Source organism: Colossoma macropomum, unplaced genomic scaffold (assembly GCF_904425465.1).
Source record: "Colossoma macropomum unplaced genomic scaffold, Colossoma_macropomum, whole genome shotgun sequence".
In the NCBI taxonomy this organism is placed as follows: domain Eukaryota; kingdom Metazoa; phylum Chordata; class Actinopteri; order Characiformes; family Serrasalmidae; genus Colossoma; species Colossoma macropomum.
In genome coordinates, this window is record NW_023494793.1 from 30,652,716 (window position 1) to 30,672,244 (window position 19,529).

Sequence of the window (19,529 nt, forward strand, 5' to 3'; positions counted from 1 at the left end):
AGCGCTGAAACAGCACGCGAATGAAACCTCGCCACTAGGTGGCGCCAAAGCGCCGCTCGGCCGGCCAGGAGAGAGCGCAAGCGAGCGAGTGCGCGCGCGAGGCGGTGCGGCTCGAGCCCCGTGCTGCCCCTCTGCCGCTTCAGCGTGTCAGAGACAGAAAGCCCTTCGAGCGGCCGCGTCTCCTCAGCTCCTCAGGCTCAGGCCGGGAGAGCGACAGCGCGGGAAAAGAAAGAAAGAGGAAGAGAAGAAGACTCAGCGCGGGAAAAAGGAACTCTGAGCTTGGCGCGCGAGCTTGTTTGATTTCAAATTCATCCGAAAAGCAAATTAAAGCACTGAGGCGAAGTTTGGCTCCTCGGTTGCGATGGCGACGTCGCTGAGTGAGTGAGGCACGCGGCGCGAGCGAGCGGGCGAGCGGCAACTTTCCGAAGGCGCGCGTCCGAGGTCGCGCGCGCGCGCCGCCCAGCCAGTCCAGCCCAGTCCAGCGCAGGCCGGCTCGCACTTTTTTCGGATGTTTTATGTGAGCGCGCGGTAACGCCAATACCGCCAGTTAAACCGCAGAGCTATTCTTTTTCTGAGGGGTTGAAGTGCAGAGACAGCGCGCGCCGGGTTAAGGGGGGATTTGTGCAGCGCGTGCTGGAGCGGAGCGCCGGAGCCTTTTAACGGGGAGGAGGAGGAGGAGATCTGTCCGGTCCCTTTATGGCTCGTAATGGAAGGGCAATGAGAGCGGGCTTCTGGCAGGAATAAAAGCCAACAGGTAATGTAAAAAACATTTGTATCAAATATTGTTTTTATGCATTTTTATTCTCCAATTTTTTGGTTTTCTCAAAGATTTTGGCGCAGTTTGGGATGGAGGGAAAAGAACATGGCTTTTGGGTTTGTGCCTGAAATGCTGTAGCTACATAAGCTGGTTTAGTTAGATAAAAAAATAAAAAAAAGAACTGGCAAACTGTATTAATGAAAACTTGAGGCTTGTTTATCTTCCTGCTGTGGTGAACGGCGCACTGGTGGAACTTCATTAACATTTGTGTGTGAGATGTGAGAGTAAAGTGGCTGATGGGCTGTTGGAGGTGGAATGTGTGAGGAAATGAAGCAGTGAGGATTTCTGCTGCTGCAGCTGCTGCAGGACGGTGCGCTCGCGCCTCACGTCTCGCTCCTCTCTGCCTGCCAGCTCGCCGCCGGGGTTGGTGTTTTTTTCCCACCTGTTTTCCGACAAACCCCGCCCTCCTGCGCTAAGGCTCACAACTACCCGCCAATCCCTCAGTAAGAGGGCGGAGTCTTTTGGGAAACGGGTGGGATAAATAACGTTCGGGCTTTCTGAACGCTACGTAGTTCAGTCTGATTCAGTCTTATGAATCAGCTGGAACAATACTGTGCTGTACGTGACCATCCATACTGACTAACCAGGAACAGAGAGAGTGTGTGTGGGGGTCCCTCCCCTAAGCAATATTTCTTTGATGTGTCTTTGATGTGTTCTGGTGACTTCTTTTATGTGAAAAATCACAAAAAAAAGTTTATTATTGATTCAGCACCAAAACAGTAAATGTAAGGTTCTCAAATAACATTGTTAGCATGGGGCGTGGTCATATCTTTATCACGGGGCGTGGTCACAACACAGCCCCTTCCCCAAAGAGATGAAAAAATGTCATTTTACTGCACAGATCTTGATTCTGAACGGAAATCGTTGTATCTGTTGAGTAAATCGATGTTGCTGGCTATGCAGCAGGTTCTGATAATAAAGAGTAAAATTCATTTGATTAACTAAAGCTATTACTAAAATGAAAACTAGCTGTGAAAAAATGAGCTTGTTACCAGAATAAAAAATAAAAATGACAGTTTTCAAAAACATAGGAGCTAAGTAAAGCTATAATGTTCACTGCAAAACTAACTGCTGAGAATTACTGAGTAAAACCTTTAGTTTTCATTTTTCTGTGAATGAGTGTAAAGCTAGGAGCAGAAAGATAAAGCTTAGGGAAACTGAAACCGAATTAAAAAAAAAAAACACACAAACTATTAATGCACCTTAAAATGAACTGAAACTAACCTGAAACAAAAAACGAAAATGAAAACCTCAATAAAATTAAAAACTAATGAAAATCCCAACACTGTAAGAACCCTACTGAAAACTTGCCCTAAAGCCAGAGAACAGGCGAATATCTCAATGCACATCAGCTTCTCAGCTGTTCATCTTGAGTTTAGTGTTGCAGTTTCTTTTCAGTTCTTCACTGATCAATTATCTCTTCAGACATGTAGGTAGAGGTTACCTACGTGACATGACTTTTAATATACAGACACTTTGTGACGGAAATCAGCTGCTGCACTAATGTCTTTTAAAGCCTTTAGAAATTAGGTCTCAGCAGAGGAATACGAGTACAACAGAAGTAAGAGTTTAAGGGAGTAAGCAGCTGCTTTTTTGGGGGGCATTTTGGGGTATTTCTGCAGTTTCAGAGCTCACATTGGTAGTCTATAGCTACATTCTGCTGTGTAAGAGGCAGAGATAGAAAATAATTATTGACAGTGCTCACACATTGAACTACAAGTGTTACTGAGCCTTTATATTGGTGAAGTGGTCAGCTGGCCACTTTATGTTGAAGCTGAAAAGCTGAGAAATTAGGTTTTTATAGTTATGCCAAAGTACTAAATAGGCTGCTCTTAAAAGGGGTCTCCACCGACTGCATGTTCTACATAGTCCAGTTGTAGAGATGTACCAAAGTCATTTATGTGAAATGGTGCATTGTAGGGAAAGGTATCATGATAGGAACCAGGGGTCATGATGTCTGCAGTGCAAATGTAGCCACTTTATTGCTATCCAAGAAGACTCATGAACCATCAACTGTGCATTCTGTGTTTTAAATGTAATTGGTAATGATAAAATAGTAGTAAATATTTCTTACAGCACCCTGCATGTATATTACACATACATTTTAGGCCAAAACCTTTGCAGAAGAATTATAAAATATTAGGCATCAGGCAATAATTTATAACCAGTTTGTGTCATTTCTTTACATGAGGTAGTTTGAGAGGTGCTTTAATGCTAACTGTTAGAGGCACTAAATTCTCAGGATCACCACTGTTGTAAATCACTCGGGCTTGATATGTTTCTCTAGATTGGTGCATTTCACATCAAACTACTCTGAATGACTTTATTTAGATTTTAACATTTTAATTATGCAGAAATTTTGAAAAATTGGTGTAATTCCCCTTTAACTTATACTTAGGTTAACTGAGTGCTGGTTTGTGCTAGTTTCCTTTCCAGCCATGTAGACCCCCTTGAGATTCCCTATGAAATGTATTGAAATGGACTCTAATTGGTTCCACCTGCCAGTTTGGTGCAGTAGTACCCAAAACAGTGCATCCCTCACTATGGCTCATATAATCCTTGCTAAAATTATTATTAGAATTACTATTTCTGTAGTACCTCATTTCAGTTAGGACACACCAGTCTGAGGTTGTGTCCTAAACCAGCATACTAATATACTAAACAGTACACCACAATTAGGAGCACATTCAGAATTGTAGTGTGGTTTAGGATAATAGCATGCAATTTTGGACACAGCCTGAGTGATTTGAGTTGCTCTCTTTTGATGCTAGTGCACCCGGGTGAGCCAAGCTGTGCAGCAGTCTGATCACAGCTCATCTATAATAATTTGTGAGTTGGCAAATAAGTATAAACAGGTTGAAAATGGGGGCAAAGTTACGCTGCAGTCTGCAGGCGAGGTCTGCTGCCAGCACTCAAGAACAATGCAGTGTAATTAGAGTGAGTTTACAATGAGTGGAGAGCTCACGATGGTGATTTACTAATCACTGTAACAGCAGGAAGCAGAGGAAAGAAAGAGAGAGAGAGAAACAGAGAGAGCTAATTATGTTTGGCGACTTGCACAAGAGCGGCTGTCTAAAGTGGAGTAATTTCAGGCCTTTGTGTATCCGGTGCATTTTCCTTTCTTTTATTTCCAAAAAACCTTGTTTAAAAACCTATTTATCTCGTGTCCTCACATCTTCCGCTTTTCCCTTATCGCTCTGATTTCCTCAAAGTGTCTCACAGTCTCTCTCTCTGTGTCTCTCTCTCTCTCTGTCTGTCTCTCTCTCTTTCCCCTAATTTTCTATTTCTTCCCCTCTCTCTCACTCTTTCTGCCTTCTCTCTTTCTGTCTGTTTCACTCATTATCTCTCTCTCTCTCACTCACTCACTCTTTCACCTTCTCTCTCTCATTCTTTCTCTCCCGCTTTTTCTCTCTCTTTCTCTGTTGCTTTGCCTCTCTTTTTCCCTCTTTCACCCATTTTCTCTCTCTTACACTCTTTCATCTTCTCTTTCTCTCTCTCCTTCTCTCTCTCTTTCACTCATTCTTTCCCTCTCTCTCTTTCCCTCTTTCACCCATTCTCTCCCTCTCTCTCTCTCACTCTTTCACTCATTCTCTCGCTCTCTCTCTCTCACTCACTCACTCTTTGTCTCTCTCTTTCACTCATTCTCTCTCTCTCTCTCTTTCTGTCACCCGTTCTTTTCCTTTCTCTTATTCACTCTTTAACCCATTCTCTCCCTCTCTCTCACTCTCTCTCTCTTTAAATCATTCTCTCTCTCTTTCACCCATTCTCTCCCTCTCTCTCACTCACTCGTTCACCTTCTCTCTCTCTCTCTATTTCTTTCTCTCTTTCTTTTTCTCCCACATTTTTACTCTCTCTCTCTCTCTGTCTCTCTCTATTTCTTTCTCTCTTTCTTTTTCTCCCACATTTTTACTCTCTCTCTCTCTCCCTCTCTCTCTCTCTCTCTCTCTCTCTCTCTTTCACTTTCACCCTTTGTCTCTCTCCCTGTCTACTGTTTTCTCTCTCTTTCTTCTTTTCTCTCTCTCTCTCTCTCTCACTCTCTCTCTCTCTCTCTCTTTCACCCATTGTCACTCTCCATGTCTACTGTATTCTCTTTCTTTCCCTTTCTCATATTCTTTCTCTCTGTCTCTCTCTTTAACTCCCTCTTTTGCTTTCCTTATTGTCTGTGTTCTCTTCTTTATGCCATTTCATTTCTCTCTCTCTCACTGCCTCTGTCTCTCTCTGTCTTACTGTCTCTCTGTCTCACTGTCTCTCTGTCTCTCTGTCTCTCACTCTCTCTTTCTCTCCCCCCCATCTCTTTTTGTCCCTTATTTCTTTTTTTCCTCCATTTTGCAGAGAAACAGTTTTCTTCCAATTAGTTTTATGTCTGTATTTTATGTATTTAGGAGCATTTTGGTGTATTACAGCAGCAGCAGCAGTAATAATAACCTTCCAGCTCCTATTGCTCTGATCCTATTCCTGTCTGATTAATTAGAGTACCCCCCCTCATCTCTGCGCGGGTTGCTCTGTATGTGTGTGTCCGTGGTGCTGTTGGGGTATTATTACAGTGTGGTTATTTGTGGGAATTGCTGATGGCTAAGGGTGAGAGGTCAGCCCACGTGGGAGCGATGCAGGACCGTGTGGCATTGTGTTTGAGTGTGTGTGTGTGGCTGAGCAGTGTTCAGTTTCATTTTTCTGTGAATGAGTGTAAAGCTAGGAGCAGAAAGATAAAGCTTAGGGAAACTGAAACCGAATTAAAAAAAAAAAACACACAAACTATTAATGCACCTTAAAATGAACTGAAACTAACCTGAAACAAAAAACGAAAATGAAAACCTCAATAAAATTAAAAACTAATGAAAATCCCAACACTGTAAGAACCCTACTGAAAACTTGCCCTAAAGCCAGAGAACAGGCGAATATCTCAATGCACATCAGCTTCTCAGCTGTTCATCTTGAGTTTAGTGTTGCAGTTTCTTTTCAGTTCTTCACTGATCAATTATCTCTTCAGACATGTAGGTAGAGGTTACCTACGTGACATGACTTTTAATATACAGACACTTTGTGACGGAAATCAGCTGCTGCACTAATGTCTTTTAAAGCCTTTAGAAATTAGGTCTCAGCAGAGGAATACGAGTACAACAGAAGTAAGAGTTTAAGGGAGTAAGCAGCTGCTTTTTTGGGGGGCATTTTGGGGTATTTCTGCAGTTTCAGAGCTCACATTGGTAGTCTATAGCTACATTCTGCTGTGTAAGAGGCAGAGATAGAAAATAATTATTGACAGTGCTCACACATTGAACTACAAGTGTTACTGAGCCTTTATATTGGTGAAGTGGTCAGCTGGCCACTTTATGTTGAAGCTGAAAAGCTGAGAAATTAGGTTTTTATAGTTATGCCAAAGTACTAAATAGGCTGCTCTTAAAAGGGGTCTCCACCGACTGCATGTTCTACATAGTCCAGTTGTAGAGATGTACCAAAGTCATTTATGTGAAATGGTGCATTGTAGGGAAAGGTATCATGATAGGAACCAGGGGTCATGATGTCTGCAGTGCAAATGTAGCCACTTTATTGCTATCCAAGAAGACTCATGAACCATCAACTGTGCATTCTGTGTTTTAAATGTAATTGGTAATGATAAAATAGTAGTAAATATTTCTTACAGCACCCTGCATGTATATTACACATACATTTTAGGCCAAAACCTTTGCAGAAGAATTATAAAATATTAGGCATCAGGCAATAATTTATAACCAGTTTGTGTCATTTCTTTACATGAGGTAGTTTGAGAGGTGCTTTAATGCTAACTGTTAGAGGCACTAAATTCTCAGGATCACCACTGTTGTAAATCACTCGGGCTTGATATGTTTCTCTAGATTGGTGCATTTCACATCAAACTACTCTGAATGACTTTATTTAGATTTTAACATTTTAATTATGCAGAAATTTTGAAAAATTGGTGTAATTCCCCTTTAACTTATACTTAGGTTAACTGAGTGCTGGTTTGTGCTAGTTTCCTTTCCAGCCATGTAGACCCCCTTGAGATTCCCTATGAAATGTATTGAAATGGACTCTAATTGGTTCCACCTGCCAGTTTGGTGCAGTAGTACCCAAAACAGTGCATCCCTCACTATGGCTCATATAATCCTTGCTAAAATTATTATTAGAATTACTATTTCTGTAGTACCTCATTTCAGTTAGGACACACCAGTCTGAGGTTGTGTCCTAAACCAGCATACTAATATACTAAACAGTACACCACAATTAGGAGCACATTCAGAATTGTAGTGTGGTTTAGGATAATAGCATGCAATTTTGGACACAGCCTGAGTGATTTGAGTTGCTCTCTTTTGATGCTAGTGCACCCGGGTGAGCCAAGCTGTGCAGCAGTCTGATCACAGCTCATCTATAATAATTTGTGAGTTGGCAAATAAGTATAAACAGGTTGAAAATGGGGGCAAAGTTACGCTGCAGTCTGCAGGCGAGGTCTGCTGCCAGCACTCAAGAACAATGCAGTGTAATTAGAGTGAGTTTACAATGAGTGGAGAGCTCACGATGGTGATTTACTAATCACTGTAACAGCAGGAAGCAGAGGAAAGAAAGAGAGAGAGAGAAACAGAGAGAGCTAATTATGTTTGGCGACTTGCACAAGAGCGGCTGTCTAAAGTGGAGTAATTTCAGGCCTTTGTGTATCCGGTGCATTTTCCTTTCTTTTATTTCCAAAAAACCTTGTTTAAAAACCTATTTATCTCGTGTCCTCACATCTTCCGCTTTTCCCTTATCGCTCTGATTTCCTCAAAGTGTCTCACAGTCTCTCTCTCTGTGTCTCTCTCTCTCTCTGTCTGTCTCTCTCTCTTTCCCCTAATTTTCTATTTCTTCCCCTCTCTCTCACTCTTTCTGCCTTCTCTCTTTCTGTCTGTTTCACTCATTATCTCTCTCTCTCTCACTCACTCACTCTTTCACCTTCTCTCTCGCATTCTTTCTCTCCCGCTTTTTCTCTCTCTTTCTCTGTTGCTTTGCCTCTCTTTTTCCCTCTTTCACCCATTTTCTCTCTCTTACACTCTTTCATCTTCTCTTTCTCTCTCTCCTTCTCTCTCTCTTTCACTCATTCTTTCCCTCTCTCTCTTTCCCTCTTTCACCCATTCTCTCCCTCTCTCTCTCTCACTCTTTCACTCATTCTCTCGCTCTCTCTCTCTCACTCACTCACTCTTTGTCTCTCTCTTTCACTCATTCTCTCTCTCTCTCTCTCTCTCTCTCTCTCTCTCTCTCTTTCTGTCACCTGTTCTTTTCCTTTCTCTTATTCACTCTTTAACCCATTCTCTCCCTCTCTCTCACTCACTCTCTCTCTCTTTAAATCATTCTCTCTCTCTTTCACCCATTCTCTCCCTCTCTCTCACTCACTCGTTCACCTTCTCTCTCTCTCTCTATTTCTTTCTCTCTTTCTTTTTCTCCCACATTTTTACTCTCTCTCTCTCTCTGTCTCTCTCTATTTCTTTCTCTCTTTCTTTTTCTCCCACATTTTTACTCTCTCTCTCTCTCCCTCTCTCTCTCTCTCTCTCTCTCTCTCTCTCTTTCACTTTCACCCTTTGTCTCTCTCCCTGTCTACTGTTTTCTCTCTTTCTTCTTTTCTCTCTCTCTCTCTCTCTCTCTCTCTCTCTCTCTCTCTCTTTCACCCATTGTCACTCTCCGTGTCTACTGTATTCTCTTTCTTTCCCTTTCTCATATTCTTTCTCTCTGTCTCTCTCTTTAACTCCCTCTTTTGCTTTCCTTATTGTCTGTGTTCTCTTCTTTATGCCATTTCATTTCTCTCTCTCTCACTGCCTCTGTCTCTCTCTGTCTTACTGTCTCTCTGTCTCACTGTCTCTCTGTCTCTCTGTCTCTCACTCTCTCTTTCTCTCCCCCCCATCTCTTTTTGTCCCTTATTTCTTTTTTCCTCCATTTTGCAGAGAAACAGTTTTCTTCCAATTAGTTTTATGACTGTATTTTATGTATTTAGGAGCATTTCGGTGTATTACAGCAGCAGCAGCAGTAATAATAACCTTCCAGCTCCTATTGCTCTGATCCTATTCCTGTCTGATTAATTAGAGTACCCCCCCTCATCTCTGCGCGGGTTGCTCTGTATGTGTGTGTCCGTGGTGCTGTTGGGGTATTATTACAGTGTGGTTATTTGTGGGAATTGCTGATGGCTAAGGGTGAGAGGTCAGCCCACGTGGGAGCGATGCAGGACCGTGTGGCATTGTGTTTGAGTGTGTGTGTGTGGCTGAGCAGTGTTCAGTTTCACCTACTTCAAAACCGCTGAGAGCTGCTGGGGAGGGGGGATTAATGTCTAACAGACCTCCGCTCACCCATTATCCTGTAATTGATCGCCTGTTAGGTGATTAATCCATCAAAGACATTAACAAAGACAGAGCATCTGAATACCTCTGTGTGTGCGTACGTCTCCCCGTGCCTGCGTGTGTATCCGGAGGGTTCTGATGAATGTCTCGAGATTTTCTCATATTAATACAGGCCTTGTTCTGTCTGTTCAGGCAGAACCCGGCGCTAGACTGGGACGGTTTGCTGTAAGGAGATCTCTTGGCGTCTCTGAGTGGAAAATGAACATGAGGTTTTAGAAGAAGACTCCTGGGGACAATGCAATTATTTCAGAACATTTCTTCTTTTCCCACTGGGGACGTCCCGATCTGACCTAAAAATCGTTCAAGGCATATTGGAACGATCAGCATCAGCTATGTTAAGTCCAGTTAAAGTCCAGTGTAGGCACTTCTTACATAATTGCCTGACTTCAAGTATTTTCTGCAGTTGTTAACTTTCACAGTTATACATGTATGTTGCAACAAACTGAATGTGAATCAGGTGCATTTTCCTCACTTGAGTCGAGGCATACTCTGCATGTTGGACAGACTTGAACTACCAAAGTTAGGCCTGCAGGATAAACCATTATTGTGCAATGAGCTTCCACAATAAGCAAACCAATAAGGGCTACGATGACAGAATGCATCAAATAATTGCACATGCACAGTGCTGGAGTGATGTCATTAGATGCCAGGAGTGTAGCGTTAGAACCAATGACCGATTACTTGCGCCAGGCTTGAACTATGCTCTCCTCAAGGACAGCAAGTGACTTAACCATTCAGCTAAATGACCAATTACAGGGGATATGTGCACGGCTCAAAAAGTACTCTACCCTGAACTTTTAGCCTATAAAAATACTTCATACGTGATTTTTTTTCACTCCTAGTATTGTATGTACAATATGTAGAGCAGCGGTGGCTACTGTCACAGCAAACTTGCATCACTATAAAAATTAAACATGTACCATTTTTGTAAGACTATAAAGAAAATAAAAATGCATGTTTCTTTGTTGTAGAAGCATTAGAAAAAGCAGTTAAGAGAATGTTGTTTTTCTGCCTGTTAGCTGTTGTATATTATTATTTTTGTTTTGCACAATAGAAAATACTGCTTTTGCAATTTTGTGCATTCTAATGAAAAAAAAAAGAAAATAGTAGTACGTTCAGTCAGAGACACACTATTTTAATCAGAGTTTATCACTTCTCATATCATCATTGTTGTCTGCATTGTGCAGTGAAAGTTAAGTATTTGAGACATTATAAAATGGTCATTTCAAAAAGTTAATCCAAAAGTGTTTTCTTCAACATGCATCACACTATACATATTCACGATAAACACAACAATGAAGTGAAGTGACTGTATTTGTAAAATAATAACTTTACAGGAGAGGCTAAAAATGCTCTGAACTTTCAATGTAAGTTAATGTAAGGAGATTTGAAGTTATAGAAGTGTGTAATAAAACTTTGGGCCTGCCGATGGGCCCATGGCCTTTTAAGGGGCTCACAGTTTTATTACATACATCTATAACTTAAGAATAGCTTAGCCAGTTTGCATATAAGTCCCTGTAGTTACTGAACAATAAACCTTAGTATGTGATAAGTCTGGTATTTATTGTATTATCTAAGAAAATCCAAATGTTGGCGCAGGATTCGATCAGTATCTGCAGATTCTCAATACAAGGACTAGGATCACTTGATTGGGCCATCCCTATGTAGTCCGTTCTGTTCTGCTTTGCTCTCTCGTACCTCATTCCCAGACCTGCTTAAACAGCCTGAAAAAAGCCACGCACGGTCCCTCATCCTGTGCTTCCTCTATTTCATCTCTCTGGAGAGAAAGAGGACAGAGAGAAAGATAATAGCCCTGAAAGAGGCTCACTGGGGATTCCCTCCCTGCTCTCCACCTGCAGGCTCTGCCACACATTTCTGTCCTCCTCTAAATCCTTCCTTCCTTCTGGGCTCTCACTCTGTCAGCCAGTACTTAAGCAATGGCTACTCAGCCGAATCCATGAAGGGCTACAGTGTCTGCGGGTTTTTGTTCCAGCTCTGCACCACAAGGCCTGATTATACTAGTTACGTTGACTTGTTCATGTCTCAATCAGGAATCACCGCAGTTTGCCACCATTTTTTTGTATTAATGCCTTGTGGATAGGTATGGTTATCACATGCAGGGCTACATTTGCTAAGATGTCTGTCATTAAATTCTGAGCTTGTTCTTGGGAAACTGTGATTATGACCTTCCCTTTGTAGAATTTTGAGAAGGAGAACTCCATAGTGAAATCAGATGGTGTGGTGTAGAAATGACTCTTGACTTTCAGCTTCTGTTACATCCCTCCATCCATCATCAATCCATCCATTGATCTATCCAACCATCCGTCATCTACTTCTCTTTCATCCATCTGACTGTCCACTTCTCTTCTATCCTTCCATACATGCATCCATCCATCCATCCATCCATCTGCTTCTGTTTCATCCCTCCATCCATCAACCACCCATCCACTGATCTATCCAACCATCTGTCATCTACTTCTCTTCCATCCATGCACCTAATCATCCATCCATTCGTCCATCTGTCCTTCTGCTTGTTACATCCCTCCTCCCATCATTCATCCATCCATCAGTCTGCCTACCTCTCATCTATTCAACCATCCAGCATACGTCTATCTACCTGTTCATCCATAGTTGACCTATCCATCTACTTCTCTTATGTCCATCCATCTATCTATCTATCTATCTATCCATCCATCCATCCATCTATCCATGCATCCATCCAACTGTCTACTTCTCATCTATTCAACCATCCTGCATTCATCTGTCCACCCATCTATTCGTCAGTTGATCTGTCTGTGTACTCTTAAGTCCATCCATCAATGAATATATAAACTAAATCATCAGAGTATGTATGTCTTCAGCATGGAATTCTGGACGTTCTGTAGAGTTATACTCTACAGACCGATATCCTGGACATGGATTAGGCTTAGTCTTGGACTACATTGTCGTGCTAATGGGGAATCAACAACATTGGAAATTCTTTTTAATCTGGCTTAAGCCTGGTTTGGGAAACTGGCTCTATGTCCTGTATTAGACTTTGACACTGTGACCTCCAGGAGCACTTTGAGCTCCTGTAATTCCTAATATTTTATCATCTCAATAACCGTTTTAACAAAAGCTGATTTGAAAGAAGACATTTTGACCTCTTCTCTTTGTAATCTGCAGTTTAAAATGGACAATGACCTTTAAGCTCTTTGCTAACTCTCTCTCACTCTCTCCCACTCTGCCTCTCTCTCTCTCTCTCTCTCTCTCTCTCTCTCTTTTTTAGCACTGACTGATCTGTTCTTTCGCCCTGTGCAGGGTTCACACTGGATCTGTGTGATTATGGCGGTGTTAACTGTGATGCTACACGACATTTCACTAATGTCAGAACTGCTTCACGCTCTCACACAGTGGCCTTTTCATAATTTGCTGATGTCCTCTTTCATTTGCATGACTTCAAATCATTTTTTGCTCTTTTAGCTTGAAGGTTTCATTGGTTTATGGTGTGGACTTGCTCAAACGGCAGTTTCAGTGAATAATAAGTGCCATATAGCAAAGATTCTTATACATAATGCCAAAAACAATGTTTATTACGATCATCACATGAGCAGATACTGTTATCAATCCACCTAATGCTGACACAAAATCCTCATGGATGTTCAAAGTAATGATGAAAACATTTATTGCCTGTAGTAGTTCTGTGGATATTTTATGATTTGTATTTTTCTGGTAAATCCCTTTGTGTGCTGTGTCTCTGTAGCTCTCATATACACTGTAAAACAGTAGACACTGAGGGTCTGATGTGCTGAGCTTCTTGCAACAATTTCAGGTGCAAATGCATTCTGGCAATGTTTTATGTACGAAACATGCTCATGAGCCTAAACGTGCAGTTTGTGGGCCGTGTACATGACAGAACGCAAAATGCATGTGTCTTCCTCTTGGCTATGCTTTTGATGGAGGGCCGCGCAAAGCATTGGAGTTTTCCACAAAAAGTAGGTGGCGTTATCACACGTGCAGCTGATTACATATTCTGCTTGATATACTAATGTTCGAAAATACTCGCAGCTGCTGGTTACGGATCAAATTTTCTTCTGCCTTTTAAACCTTGGGGTATTTTCTTAATTTTTACACATCTTCTTAACATAATATACATATGTTTCTTATCAAAAAGCTGTTATCTTTGTCACTACTGCTACAGCAACCTCAGAAGCTGTAAACTCTTTGCATGCCATTTCACGTGTCCCTGATGTCGACTGAATGAAGAGTGAAGGGTTTTTTAATGTGATGGGTAAGTCCTGTGTGATTTCCTGAGGGTCCATCGGCCAGTTTTACACAAAATGTGGATGGACACACGAATCCACCAATCACACATGGTAAGAGGCACATGATGAGTCCAAAACCACGTACTACTATACCAGGGGTGTCCAATCTTATTTGAAAAGGGCTGGTGTGGCTTCAGGTTTTCACTCCAAACAAGCTGAAGCACACCTGATTCTACTTGTTTAATCAGTTGGTCTTAGTCTTCAAACATTTCATCAGGTGATCTCCTGCTTTGTTGGAGTGAAAACCTGCAGCCACACAGGCCCTTTGCGGATAAGATTGGGCGCCCCTGTGCTATACTATACATAATATACAGATGAATGGACTTGTAATGGTTGCGTACTAACTTTAACATACTAATTAGTATGGTAGTATGTAGTTTTGGATGCAGCAGATGTGTTTCTCAGTCCTTCTTCCTAGCTTCATAACCCCGGATATGAGTCACCTATGATCTCGTGATAAGATGAAATTGAAAGGTCAGTCTCTATAGATTCAGGAAATGTTTGAGCCATATTTCTGCACTGTATTATCATAAAGATAGAGAAGCATATATAGAAACATTGAATTTCAGACACAAGCGTGGACCCCAGAGGGCTAAAACCAGGCATAAATGTACTTTAGGATCTCAACGTTGAGAGACTTGCATCAACAACGGCATCAGACTCAGCGGTGAGATGGAGGCATGAGCCTTGACCAAGCATTGAAAGAATATTTACCACCAGAATACCACTGTTTAACTCTCAGAACCTGAAGTACATATGTGAGAAGACTCTTTTAAACCCTGTGCCTCATGAGGAAGCAGTTTGCATGATAAGCTGAACTCTTAGTAAACTGAACATTAAATTCAGGCGCTTATGGGCGCATATTGTGATGGCGTCAATGCACATTTTGTGCTGTGTCTGTGCTCATATGTACTCTGGCCTAGAGAGCTCTGCGTGGCATGATACCACTGATAGAAGGCGTGAAAAGCCTGTGCTAGAAGAGAAAAAAAGGGATTTCAGAGCTCCATTTCAGAGATGATGAAATGGAGCTGGGCTCTTGCTCAAAACAATTACTTTTCTTTGTTACAAACCTGGCCATGTCATGGGAACAGCCACTCAAAGCTGTCGAAAACAAGCTGATGAGCTAAGGTTTTCAACTTGTGATACTGTGCCCCTAGAGGTAATTTGAAGTACTGCAGTTATTCAGTTAGATGAAGTGTCCCCCCCACAATGCAGCACACAATGGAGTGACATCAAGAACCAGGATTAGCGTCTCAGTTTGAAGTCGCATGTACGAGTGGAGATTTGTGGCATTGCTTCCATCTTGCTTGCTAGAAACATTTCCCCATAGAAATCTAGTCAAATGTCAAACTCATATTTTGTGCCAAATAAATTTAGTCTAGGTAGCACTGTAGGCCCTTAAGGTCACTTTTTTCAGAGTCTGTTTATTGCCAACCTTACTACATCAGTAGATTTGACTTTTGTCATCAATAATTTTTCTTTTATAAAACATCTGATATCAGAACCAAGCACTAAAAAGAGTACTGGCAAATACAGTTGGCTCTTCATCACAATTATTGATGTGTACAAAACTGAGAAGGAGGCAGATCCAGAGGTACAAAACACACACCGTTCAAGATTGAACAGGTTGGCTTGTCAGATGTGACACTGATATAAAGTAGGCCTGTCATAATTATTACATAATTTCCTGATCACAGTCATTTGAGAAGACTGCAATTATTTAAGCTGACCGCAATTATTTTCCACAGTTATTAGCTTTTTAATAGGGTATTTTATCAGTTGGTTTGAGTCAGATACATGGAATTAGAGGAAATAAGAAAGGCAGAGAAAATTTACTGAGACATGTCATGGGTCTTCCAAAAGTCGAAGTTTTAACATCTGACTTGGTGCTATAAAACCTTTAGAAGGCAGCAGTGAGTAATGTTTGTTTATTTGATGTTTGTTAACACCTTAAGAGGGTACCAGTGAGTAACGTTTGTTTATTTCATGGTTGTTAACACATTTAGAGGGCAGCAGTGGGTAATGTTTGTTTATTTGATGTTTGTTAACACCTTTAGGGGGCGGTGGTGGGTAATGTTTGTCTATTTGATCTTTGTTAACACCTTTAAAGGGCGGCAGTGAGTAATATTTGTTTATTTGATGTTATTTAACACCTTAAGAGGTGACCAGTGAGTAATGTTTGTTTATTTGATGTTTGTTAATAACACCTTTACTGGGCAACGCTGAATAATGTTTGTTTATTTAAGCTCAAGCTGTTTCTGTCTTCAGTTGGGAGCCCCTAAGTATCGACAGCTAGGAAGCAAGATAGTTAATCAGACAAATTACCCACTTTAGGCTTACAATTTAATAGCTGCATGCAACGAACATAAGAGGACAATTAAATTGTTAATCACACTTATTTGCATGGCAATTGTCAGCTAAAATTTCATGATTGTGACAGTCCTACTATAAAGCTGTGCAGTTGGAAATATATGGCAACCATTTTGAATACTGACTATGTGCCCAAAGGCCTTTATACAAGGGGCATAATGGATTAATCAGCTCAATAATTCAATTTGAAAGACCTTTTGGTTGTGTCCCAGCAATCTTAACTTTTTGACAAACGTTTTTTGACAAAAGTTAATCCTCTGCTTTATTGCATGTAATGCTTGCATCTCCAAAAGCAGCTCAAAACTAGTTTACAGACTTTAAACCATCTGCAAAAGCACTCAGAGTTTCAGCTCCTGAATGAGGTGTTGAAAATATCTGCACTGTCTTTATGTTTCCAAAATGGAAAGTAGCCCACCCAATGAGCAAATCCACTGTTTGCTCTTTGTGAGGAACAAAGAGTATCTGATTTGTTTGTTTTTTTCTTTTCTTTTTTGTGGCTCAAGCAACATGGCCAAAATAGAAGAAATGTGTTGTGTCTGATATGCATGGAAAAAATTACTGAAGTTTCACAATTTTCTGCCTTTTCACATTGTTTATTCATGTCAAGTTCAAGATGTAACGGCCTATTCTGCACCCCTGCAACCCGGAAGGATAAGCGGTTTCAGAAAATGTGTGTGTGTGTGTGTGTGTGTGTGTGTGTGTGTGTGTGTGTGTGTGTAACCAATAGGTCATTAACATTTTTGTTTGAATTCTGTGGTACTTCCAAAGTTGACTGCAAGGTCACAGAATGATATGTTATTAGCAACATCTATTCATTATTCCTTTTAGTATAAAACATTACATTAATATTTTGCATACTAAACTATCAAAATCTTACACTATTGAGATACAGTACACTTACTATATTATACATTATATATATACGTATATATTATGTACTATACTTACTCATTGTATGCTACAATATTAGTGTTTATCGTACCACTGGAACACAGCATGTGTACGACATACTGTTCAAGCAAAGTAGCTGCTTTATCCCAAACCTGCATTTGAGGGAGGCTTCTCTGAATGAATCATATCAAGTTTTAACAGACTAATGCTGTAATTACAGTTTCGAACAGTGGCCATAATATTGTACACACACTGTGTTAGTTTAGTGACTAAAGCTTTGTTAAAATCTTAGCTTTTTGCAGCGTTTCTTTGACACATTTCTCAAACACAGTTTGACACAGCAGCCGGAGAGTGACCTGAGGCTGTGGACGCCATTCTCTATCTCGCCTTGTGTGGAACAACTGTGGCAGTCATTCGAGCCAGTGCTCCCACAGAGATATGTATGATCCTACAGCTTAGTCCTGGGTTGTTAACTCTTATTACCAGGGCCTAACCTAAATAAAACATGATTACTGTTTATTTACATGCATTTTTTTCTTTTTGTCTTTTCTTTTCAAATGTTGTTCACAATGCTGCATTAGTCATTCCCCCTGTATTCATTTTTCTATACAGGAGTGTTTGCATTGCGGCAGCGTGTGATCATCTGCCAGCACTGTGAAGTGAACTATGATGTGTAAGCACTCACTTGGAATAAAGCAGCTTTTTTAGCTTTCTTTTCAGCAGTTCACTGTGACTGATTGATTTTAGCATTTAAATATCAATAATTGTTTTAATAGTTTAAGTGTACAACATGATCATAATTAAATCTTATTAATTTTGATGTTTTTTCACTAATTTTACCGAAACAATAGGCCTGTCAGTTATCACATATTCACTTGATTGCAGTTATTTGAGCTGATCGAAATCATTTAAGCTGACAGTAATTATTTTCCACATTTATTAGCTTAGCATGTTGTGTTTCCATCATGAAATGCATTTATTCTGTCATGAAAAGGAACATAAGAAAACAATGCAAGTTCAAACATTCAGTAAAACCGTTAGAGGGCGGTGAGTAATGTTTGTTTATTTGAGCTGTCTGTTGAGCGTTGTTACATATTGACAGTCAGAATGCAAAACAGCTAATCATCCAATTTGGCAACTTTAGGCTTGTATTTTAATAGTTTCAACTAATAAAAAAGACAAATTGTTAAACGCAATCATTTACGTAGCAATCGGCAACCAAAATTTCATGATCATGATAGGCCTCATAAACTAGAGGGTTATTATTCAGTTATCAGTCTTAAGTTGTTAGAATGAGGAATTGAAGTACAGACCCACATACAGGCCCCTGCAGTACATTATGTATTTTTGTATAAATATAATCTTCACTTCTTTGAAAAGTAAAAAATGTAATGTAGTGCATAAGGGTTGAAAATATCTGGAGAGAAAGAAAAAGATTCATGAAGAACACAGAGTGTAACAGGGAGTGAGAGACCCTGAGTGTTGCCTGAGGAGGCCTGTTTGAAGTGAACCTGCAAAGATGCGCTTGTGGAATGTGTGTGTGTGTGTGAAGGTTGAAGAGGCCTGTGCAGTACCTTGTGTGAACTGGGTTGCAGTGGGGTGGGGTGCAGAGAGTAAAGAGGTGAAGGTGGGGCATGAGGTGTGTGTGTGTGTTTTTGTTTGTGTGTGTCGGTGTCAAGGAGCAATGTGTCAACAGAACTGCAAGAACTAGAAGGTAAAGGTGAAGCTATGCAGCAGGATGTGTTTCATCAATAGAGCGGTATTGGTCTGAGAGTGAAGGTCTCTCATGCTGAAGGTCTCTGCAGTGTAAAGAAGATTTGTTGATTTAACTTTAAAAAGAAAATAACCTGGAGGCCTTAAAATGGTTAGTTAGCTCACATCAAATAGTGAATTAAGAGCAATATGCTTTAATCAGTATTTAGTATTATCAAAATATAAAGGTACCCACGTGACTTCAGTTAAATTCTAGATCATTTTTACAGTGTGCTAGTGATACACACATGTAATATTCTTTTATTTATGGTGGTGATGCACCAAAAATAAAAAATTCCAAAGTTGAATCCACAATCCACACAAAGTATGCTGAAAACCAGTATAGGAAACCGGATATGTATTTTTTATTTTCTTTTTTGCGTGATTGAATGTATTATATCATTGTATCTTTGTTGTTTGATGTGTTATTTGAATGTGTTAGTAATGACTGGTGCAGAAAAGCAAAGACAACTATTTATTTTTACTAGATATGAGTCAGAATTTGTACATTTTTGAATAGAGAGTCAACAAATTGAACACTACGTTATATTTTTGGATTAAAGCAATAGCTTATCACAAATCATAATCTACTATTTGATAAATTTATTATAAAAATCTATGACTGCTCAATTTTAGAGTAACTAGTTGAATAGTAGTTTATGATTTTTTGATAAGCAAATCAGCTTCTCTCTAACGTTACACATTCTCATATTTAAGAACCATGAGATGAACCACCAGAGGGCAGTGTAAAGCCTTTGTTTTTTGTTTGGGTCAAAGTTTCTGATCAGTTTAGTCTAGTGAAGGAGCATAGAAAGACTGCAGCTAGCTAAAAACTAACCCATACTGGAGAAGTGCCGTGCAGCCTCCACAGTACAAAGCGCAGCTATAGCACATAAGAAGTATCACAGAAAAGTACCTTTAAACAACAAGCACAAACTCATTTTACATTCTGCTTGTATAGACATAATAGAATAAAACTAGACATCTTTTTAATTTGTCACACTTTTCACTACTATTTCTAATACT

The 19,529-nt window shown here is 40.3% G+C and overlaps 1 protein-coding gene across 1 annotated transcript in view; it reads left to right on the plus strand.

Moving 5' to 3' along the window:
• Positions 1-574: 574 nt before the first annotated feature.
• Positions 575-19,529, plus strand: part of si:ch211-254n4.3 (uncharacterized protein LOC100003386 homolog) — a 177,162-nt gene continuing 158,207 nt past the window's right edge. The window contains exon 1 of the mRNA XM_036579155.1: positions 575-754. The gene's annotated coding sequence lies outside the window, so the exon portion shown is untranslated. The remainder of the gene's footprint in view (positions 755-19,529) is intronic.